Raw genomic sequence first — 8,808 nt, 5'->3', positions numbered from 1 at the left:
TGTAAATTAGTTCAACCATTGTGGAAGACAGTGTGGCGATTCCTCAAGGCCTTAGAAATAGAAATTCCATTTGACCCAGCAATCCCATTACTGGGTATATATCGAAAAGACTATAAATCGTTCTACTATAAGGACACATGTACACGAATGTTCATTGCAGCACTGTTTACAATAGCAAAGACCTGGAATCAACCCAAATGCCCATTGATAATAGACTAGATTGGAAAAATGTGGCACATATACACCATGGAATATTATGCAGCAATCATAAATGATGAGTTCGTGTCGTTTGTAGGGACATGGATGAATCTGGAGAACATCATCCTCAGCAAACTGACACAAGAACAGAAAATGAAACACCGCATATTCTCACTCATAGGTGGGTGACGAAAAATGAGAACACATGGACACAGAAAGGGGAGTGCTAAACACTGGGGTCTATTGGGGGGAAAAGGTGAGGGCCAGTGGGAGGGGGAGGTGGGGAGGGATAGCCTGGGGAGAAATGCCAAATGTGGGTGAAGGGGAGAAGGAAAGAAAAGCACACTGCCATGTGTGTACCTACGCAACTGTCTTGCATGCTCTGCTAATGTACCCCAAAACCTATAATCCAATAAAAAATTAAAAAAAATAATAAAATAAAATATTCCAGCATAATATTTTTATAAATTCCAACTTTATTTCCAGCTGGACCGGAAATAGGACTCTTATTAAATGCATTGGATTGGGATTTCAGTCTTATTGGCCCACCTGACTTCAGGAATTAAGACACATCATTTTTCATTTACACTAACCGTTGTCACCCCTGTGAAAATGACTATTACAGGGCAGACATTTTCTGAAGATTGCCAAAGATAAGTGGGTTATTTTGTAGATAATCTTGAGGTTAGGCCAAGGCACCCAGATAATATATAAAAAGAAAGCAATTGTAAAAATATTTTCATAGGAGGTACATTTCATGCCAAGGCTGAAGCATTCTAACAACTGGATCACCACACAGCCCCGACTACAAATGAGGCTGCAGATGTCTAAATCCTAGAAATGAGCATCGCTGGTCACTGGGCAAGGGTACATAGTGGTCATAGACAGAGAACCTGAAACCGGTTTTCCTGGATTCAAACACCAGCACTGGCCTTTCCAGGGCCTCTCAGATGGAGTACAAAAACTCAGTTTTATTTTTGTGCTCAGTTTTCTCATTTTAATTTTTATCATAAAATAAGAACAGTATGGGCGGGGAGTTGGGGAGTTGGTGTCTTTTTGTGGGGAGCGTCAGGGGTGTGCTCTTGACCTTGTCTTTCATTAGGAAAGGAAGCCTCTCAGCACCTGATGAGCACAGGTGTGTCTGCAAACATCTCCTGTTTGGGGTAGGAGCTTTGGAAGGAAGCCGACAGAGAGGCTGCAACATCCCATCTGCTCACTGCAGCATCTGAACGTTCCTTTCTGAGGTCCCAGCTGTGTAACTGGCTCACCCTGATCCTTGGTGTCCAGCTGCTGGCAGAGCTGGTGTGCTGATGGACCAGCATGCTGGGACCACCAGGCCAAGCTGGCAGCTGGGCTCTGGGGTCTAGCTCCCCATACATCTAGTGTCTCCTCTTGATATCTGTCAAGGGAAGGAGAGCAGGGTGGCGTGGCTGCTGTGGTGGAAGCAGCTTCTCCCTGGCCACTTGGTGCCTGAGCATGGTCAACCTGTTGCTCCAGGTGGCTTGTTTATGCCATTCAACATATAAGATCATTGAGAGCTCCTGATTCTGTTGGGATCACTAGGCACAATGCAGCTGGATAACAATCAATTTCCTCTCTGTTCTATGAGGCTTCAAAACCAAAGGCAAAGCACATTCTGGCATATATGCTCAGGTGAAGGGGAAGGCTGATAAGAAAAATTCCCAGGATGGCCACTCTTAAAGGGCAAGCATCTGAGTTTCTCATTCATTGGCTCCCGTTTTCTATAAATGGAACTGGTCATATGGCTCCAGGGTCACTGGGCTTTTTGGATTTGGAAGAGGCGAGATACATTCATCCTACATTAGGCATAAACCATGGGCTAGACTCCATGCTAGAAGCCGTTGGGGACATATGTCATCCCTTGCCATGAACTCACAGTTTCATGAGGGAGACAGGCACAAGAAAAGCCTGCACATGTGACAGATGGTGAGGGAGTATGGCACCATCAGAGTTGCCCTCCAGCTGTCCATTGTCGGCACCTGTGCAGTTGGTGCCAGGTTCATCTCATTTACATTTTTTAATTATTTAAGCAGTTTCAGGGTATTGATGTGTTCAAATTTTACCCCCCAAAGTAAGCTGGGTCCTGCTTCCACGTATTGGGTGTTCAACCTCTATCACTACATGCTGATTCTAGGATTAAACTATTTGGCCTTGTTTCAGCTGGGCTTTGTAAATGGGACAAGGGTAGATATGGGTGGTGGCTCCATGGCTTTTATATTTTGCTGCCTGACCAGGTAAGGAAAGAGGATGGATTACAGCAGCATGGTCACAAATGGGTTTCTAAATACAGGAGCAGCCCTCATCCACTTGGGTTAACTCATTTCATTTTTAAAGTATGAATATCCTTTTATTTTTTATTTATTTTATTTTTTTTTACACAAGAACTTATGTTTATTGCAAACAAACAAAAAAAAAGGAAAGAGAAGAAAAGAGAAAATGGTCAGAAGCACAGAAGCACAACATATAAGGTTAAGAATTTAAAAGCATCTTACATTCTGCCCTAATGGCAGCATAATTAATAGCAACAAATGGCCATCTTGCTGCCTGCAGCAACCGGAGGGTATTTTTGCAGACCTGACGAGCAAATTTTGTGAAATGTATAGTATGAAGGAAGAAAGCTGGGCGGGTCTTCACTGCAGACTTTGGACTCCCAGTGTTTCAGACTGGCATCCCCTGCATGGTCTGGCGGGACACATGACTTCTAACACGAGGGTCCTCTGTAGTTGGGCTGGGAGATAACTTGTCTTCTTCTGACTGGGTCGACATTTTCAGGCCTCCATATTTTTTCCAGTAAAGCCAACAAATTGCAAATAATCTACACTGCATATTAGGTGGGCCCCAAGAATACCACTGGTGAGACTGGGTAGCGTAGCAGCTCTCACAGGCTCTCCCTAAAAGGGGATTCTGAGGCTGGAACGTGGTGCCCACGGCTCCATTCACAGTACCAGGCTTCCCATTACTATTGGATGTTTGATTGGGATTTGGTAAGTTGGGATATATACTTGTTTCAGTTTACTCTCAGCTTCTGCTGCTTTTAGACGTTTCTGTTGCACATATCTGTCAGTAGTTTTCCACATGTAGTAATCTTCAATGATGCTAGTCAATGATTTCCAAGGAAGAAAATCTTGCCATATATCATTGAAGTCTTTGCCATATTTTTCCAGTGCCTCTTCAAATAAGCTAGCTTCAGAGGCTGACCATTCCTCCATTTCATCTCTGCAAAAAACAGGTCCTCCAAGTGGTACTAAGACACTAATGGCACTGCTCAAATCATAGCTGTGTCTATACAATGTATCCACAGCATGAAACAAGGTAATGTCTCAGGAAGCTGCAACAGCACTCATATGCAAACTAGGCTGCCTCACAGAACTGCTGCAATCCAGGGCTCTAGCAAATGTCCCAACAGCACGTGCTACAACTAAAAACTGGTCAGTCTGTCCATCCGTAAGTGGGCTATTTGGATCCCAAACTTTAACTTCCAATTTTGACTGTTCCCTCTCATCTGATTCTCCTTCTAACAGCATTTCTGGAATGTCTGCTTGATCTCAAGGTCCCACTCTGATTTCACCTGTCAGCTAATAGTGTTTTCAATGAGGGGTCATAGACCAAATGAGTAGAAGGTATCCTCTTTATCAAGATAGGACAATACGGATTCTGTCTCATTCAGAAGGGCAACACTGCACTTTCCCCTGATATGTGTTGTAGGCAGAGATTCATACTGGCGTGACAAAAAGAGTTCTCTATGTTTCAACTGATGTTTCTGCTTATCAGTCAAGTCAGCCTCAACTGTTGTTTCAGATTCTTCCTCAATTTCTTTAGCATGCTTATCTGCGAGCATTATAGGTGTGTTGGAAATATCGCGTCGTCTATAAAAGCATACTACTTTTGCTTCCACGTTGCCACTTGCAGTCTTGTTGAGTTCTTCTATCCTTCTCATTAGGTATAGGTTGCTGGAGGAATTCTCAAAGTACACATAATCTCTGACCTGGTACATGTTGGCCACCATGTCCGCTGGCCTGCCCGCCGCCTCCGCCAACTCAGCCTCAGCGTCAGCCTCAGCCTCAGCCTTGACCCCTTGACAGCCGCTGAAGCTGCCACTGCCACCGCCGCTGCCTAGCCACCGGGGGGGGAAGGTAGGGAAGGGAGGGGGCTGAATATCCTTTTTTTTTTCTTGAAAATATTTTTATTGCATTTTAGGTTTTGGGGTACATGTGAAGAACATGCAAGATAGTTGCATAGGTACACACGTAGCAGTGTGATTTGCTGCCTTCCTCCCCTTCACCTATATCTGGCATTTCTCCCCATGCTATCATCGGCAAAACCATTCAGGACATAGGAGTAGGCAAGGACATCATGACAAAAACACCAAAAGCATTGGCAACAAAAGCCAAAATAGACAAGTGGGACCTGAATATCCTTTTAAAGGAGTAAGCCCTATTCAGAATAGTAAGCCACTGCAAGTAAGTAATCATTAGCCCCTCTCAGAGAGTACATATACAGACCTTGAAATTTCGAGATTTGAAGTGGAGGCATTTAAAGAGAAGGCCAGCAGTTCAGCAGTGAAACATTTTGAATAGATAGAGGAAGTGATAAAAAGCTGGGGTAAAGATTCACCAAACCATATATGTTCCCTCCTGTCTCACATGGGCAAGTTGGATGAATTTTGAATCACACCAAAATTCATTGGTGTAATTTTAGGGAGTGGTAAGGGAAGGATAGGATTGGCTAAATAATCCAAACATACATCCCAGAAAGAGTTGGGAAGGAAGGAAAAGGAGTGAGCATTAATCATTTCAATCTGATTAATCTGAATAAAGAGAATGGAAGTATTGGATGGGGAACAAATGTTGGAATTTCAGTAAGTCAGTCTTTGTCAAACTATCTTTCATTTCCAAGTCACTGCAGATATTTTTGTAAAACACACAAAAAAAACTAAGAATAACAAAAGAAAATAACTGAAGACACACAAAATACAAGCCCAGATTTTTATTAATAGATTCAGCAGAATCTACTTGGTAATAAGTTCAACACAAAATTATACTTCAATAAATATAATCAGCACAAATATAACATTAGAAAAAAGGAAGAATGATGAAAGTTTTACACAGGTATTGAAAGCACGCATTTGTACGGGTTATTAGTCCATATATTTGTAACTTTTGGTGGTTTCACCAATATAACTAGATAAAATGCAGTGAGTGAAAGATGATTCTCCGTATGAAATGTCTGTATGCGCCCTCTGAATAAGCACCATGTATATTAATACATGAAGTCTTTAGAGTGACAAATGAGCTTGCTTCTTGTGTGTTAATATCATCTAAATTAGGTTACCAACAATGTCATTTGTGGAGGACAAGCTTTCTGTTTTGCTCCATATTTTAATAACATTAGCAGTAGAGAAAACCATGTCACATAGGAATGTTGACCAGAATTTCATTTTAAAATATTTAAATTTTAAAGGAATTTCAGTTAATTCATTATTTATTTTGAACTCTTTCCAAAATGAAGCAAGTGATACTATACTGCATTTTCAAAATTAATCTTCAGTCTTTATCAGTAGCCAGTTCCAACAAATTTGTCCTGTAAAGTTAGAATTGAATTTGAATTATCTTTTTTTCTTTTTTTTTGAGACAGAGTTTTGCTCTTGTCACCCAGGCTGGAGTGCAATGGTGCGATCTTGGCTCACCGCAACCTCCGCCTCCTGGGTTCAGGTAATTCTCCTGCCTCAGCCTCCCGAGTAGCTGGGATTACAGGCATGTGCCACCATGCCCAGCTAATTTTTTGTATTTTTAGTAGAGATGGGGTTTCACCATGTTGACCAGGATGGTCTCGATCTCTTGACTTCGTGATCCACCCGCCTCGGCCTCCCAAAGTGCTGGGATTACAGGCTTGAGCCACCACGCCCGGCCTTGAATTATCTTTTGATGAAAGAAATTATTCCTGATCTATGACTTTCTTCTGAGAAGTTCTTTTGATGACAAATTAAATTCAGGCTAGGCACAATGGCTTATGCCTGTGATACCAGAACTTTGGGAAGCCAAAGCAGGAAGATCACTTAAAGCCAGGAGTTCAAGACCAGTCTGGGCAACATAGTGAGACCCCCATTTCCACAAAAATAAAAAACTATCAGGTGTGGTGGTGCAGGCCTATAGTCCCAGCTACTCAAAAGGCTGAGGCAGGAGGATTGCTTGAGCCCAGGAGTTCAAGGCTGCAGTGAGCTACAATCGTGCCACTGTGTTCCAGTCTTCCAACCGAAGGAACGGAGCAAGACTTTGTCTCAAAAAAAAAAAAAAAAAAAAACTTCAAAGCATTATATCAAATGTGTAAAAAGTGTGATGATAACTTTTTACAGCAATGCAATATCAAGAGCATCACCTAAATATTTGATCATTGACGTTAGCTCACGCATGTTCTAACAATCTGCAAAAACTCCATTCCTCTGTTCTTCCAACTTTCTCTTTTGCCCTCTATCTTATCTGAAATTGAGAAACATGTTGCACTCCTTCCTTAAGTGGACCTATTAATGAGATGGCTCCGTTGTCTGGGGAGTTACCCATGGTTCTTTGTCTTGTGCGGAGAAAGAATTCAGGATGCAGACACAAACGAGGAGTGGGTTTGGGGGTGGAAAGTTTAATAGACAAAAAAGAAGAGAGAGAAAGAAAGAAAGCTTCCTGGTGCCAGGAAAGCCGGTTGCCCAAGATAAGGTCTACGGTTTGGGGTGGAATGCAATCAATTTTGTACAGCAGTTTAAGGAGGCAGTGATTGATTTACATAGGGCCCAGGGGATTGATTTGACCAGGTGCGCCCTTTACATAGCCAGAGAAAAGACTGGCCCTCCCACCCTAATCTTTTATTATGCAAATGTGGCTTCTACCTGGCCGTGGCCAGGACACCTGCACACGTGGTTTTACCTGGACAGTTCCATGACACTCGCACACGTGGTGACAAGGGAAAGAGAGCAGAAAATGCCATATTGAATGTACCTGGCATTGACATATGAAAGCTCCTGGTTTGTATATCTATCTATGCTTGTGGCCTGATCTTTCAGGCTGCTTTCTGTTGGAGAAGAAATAGTTAGGGGGCTGCTTTTCAGTAAAGGAATATTCACCAAGAATTCTTTTACCCTTTCTAGCTGCCTAAAAATAATTTCTTAATAGCTCTTATATTATTAAGACCATTAAAAATAACACCAGACAAACAAATCTGACTCTCCAATTTACTTATTTAAAAAGTGGGATTGAACTTGTTTTTTATATTGCAAGAGCTCTAAGTATTCATTCTGAAGTTCAAACATTCTCAACAGAACTTTTTTCTTTGAACTATCTCAACATCCAATAATAATTATTATTTGTGATCAGCTGTCATGTTTTCACACAATAAAAAGAATAATCGTGAATTAAACACATTTTGCTATTTATACTATGTGACTTTAGTTTAGCTGACTTGTTTTCATAGCAAGCGTTTCTCCACGAAAGCAGTGGTGCAATATTTTACATTCTGGTACAAATGCTTAATCTGACAACTCCAGAATGTTTTCCTGTCATTGCAACTTCACCATCAGAACACGTCTACACAAAACCTAAAATCTAAACACTTTTCTGTAATTTTTCTCATGCAGTTCTTCCTACCTGTATACTATTCAGAACTTGTTGTGTTTGTTGGCAATAATGTTGTAATAAGGGATTCTCCACATCAACACAGTGTTCAAATTCTACTAAAATAATTGCCATGTTAATAATATCTGCACATTTATCAAGTTGCAATAAACAATGCTTTGCTAGTTTAATTTGCTCTGTTCGTTTCCTGTAACATTAGCCAGTTCTTGAATCCTTTGCGCTACACGTCACTGGGACATGGTTCTTGAGCTACTAATTCTCTTTGTCTCAGATTCACTCAACATTTTAAAAAAACATCTTTGATGCAGTTTTCCACTAACAGGTAAGTGTGCGTGTACCTATATCTTTTTTCTTAGTGTTTCAATGTATTACTTTGTAAGATGTGCTTAAGGCACTCATGTCATATGTAAAGTATTAAATGTTTCTTCTGTCGGCTTTTATAATCCAATCTTGGCTCACTGCAAACTCCACCTCCTGGGTTCAAGAAATTTTCCTGCCTCAGCTTCCCAAGTAGCTGGGACTACAGGCATGCGCCACTACATCCAGCTAATTTTTTGTATTTTTTAGTAGAGACGGGTTTCACTCTATGTTAGTCAGACTAGTCTTGAACTCTCAAGTGATCTGCCTGCCTCAGAATAATCCTTCTCTTAAAGAATTATTTCAGTTTTAGCTCTTAATTCTTTATGGTTAATTGTAAATGCCATTAGGCTTTGATGATTTTATTGTTTCACTGACCAGGACATCTCTGCAAGTAACACATTGTGGTTTCAGCCTTTCACCATCAATCACAGCCAGAAACCCAAACTCACTATGTGAAAAATCACACTTCTGAGGGAAACTGAAGCTAACGTTTTTGGTCTTTACTTCTTCATATCATTATGTCATCATCACAAGCTTTACTGTTTCACTTCTACCGCTGTATGCAGAAAACCTGTGTCTTCACTTGACAAAATAGTCCAGGGACGCTTGTTTG

The 8,808-nt window shown here is 41.2% G+C and overlaps 1 pseudogene; it reads right to left on the bottom strand.

The window, feature by feature from the left end:
* Positions 1-2,674: 2,674 nt before the first annotated feature.
* On the bottom strand, positions 2,675-4,225 carry LOC100410625 (metastasis-associated protein MTA3 pseudogene; annotated as a pseudogene).
* Between the last annotated feature and the right edge of the window lie 4,583 nt (positions 4,226-8,808).

Source organism: Callithrix jacchus, chromosome 14 (assembly GCF_049354715.1).
Source record: "Callithrix jacchus isolate 240 chromosome 14, calJac240_pri, whole genome shotgun sequence".
NCBI lineage: Eukaryota > Metazoa > Chordata > Mammalia > Primates > Cebidae > Callithrix > Callithrix jacchus.
Note: the sequence above shows the minus strand (reverse complement) of the source record. Positions and strands in the feature narration are given on the sequence as shown.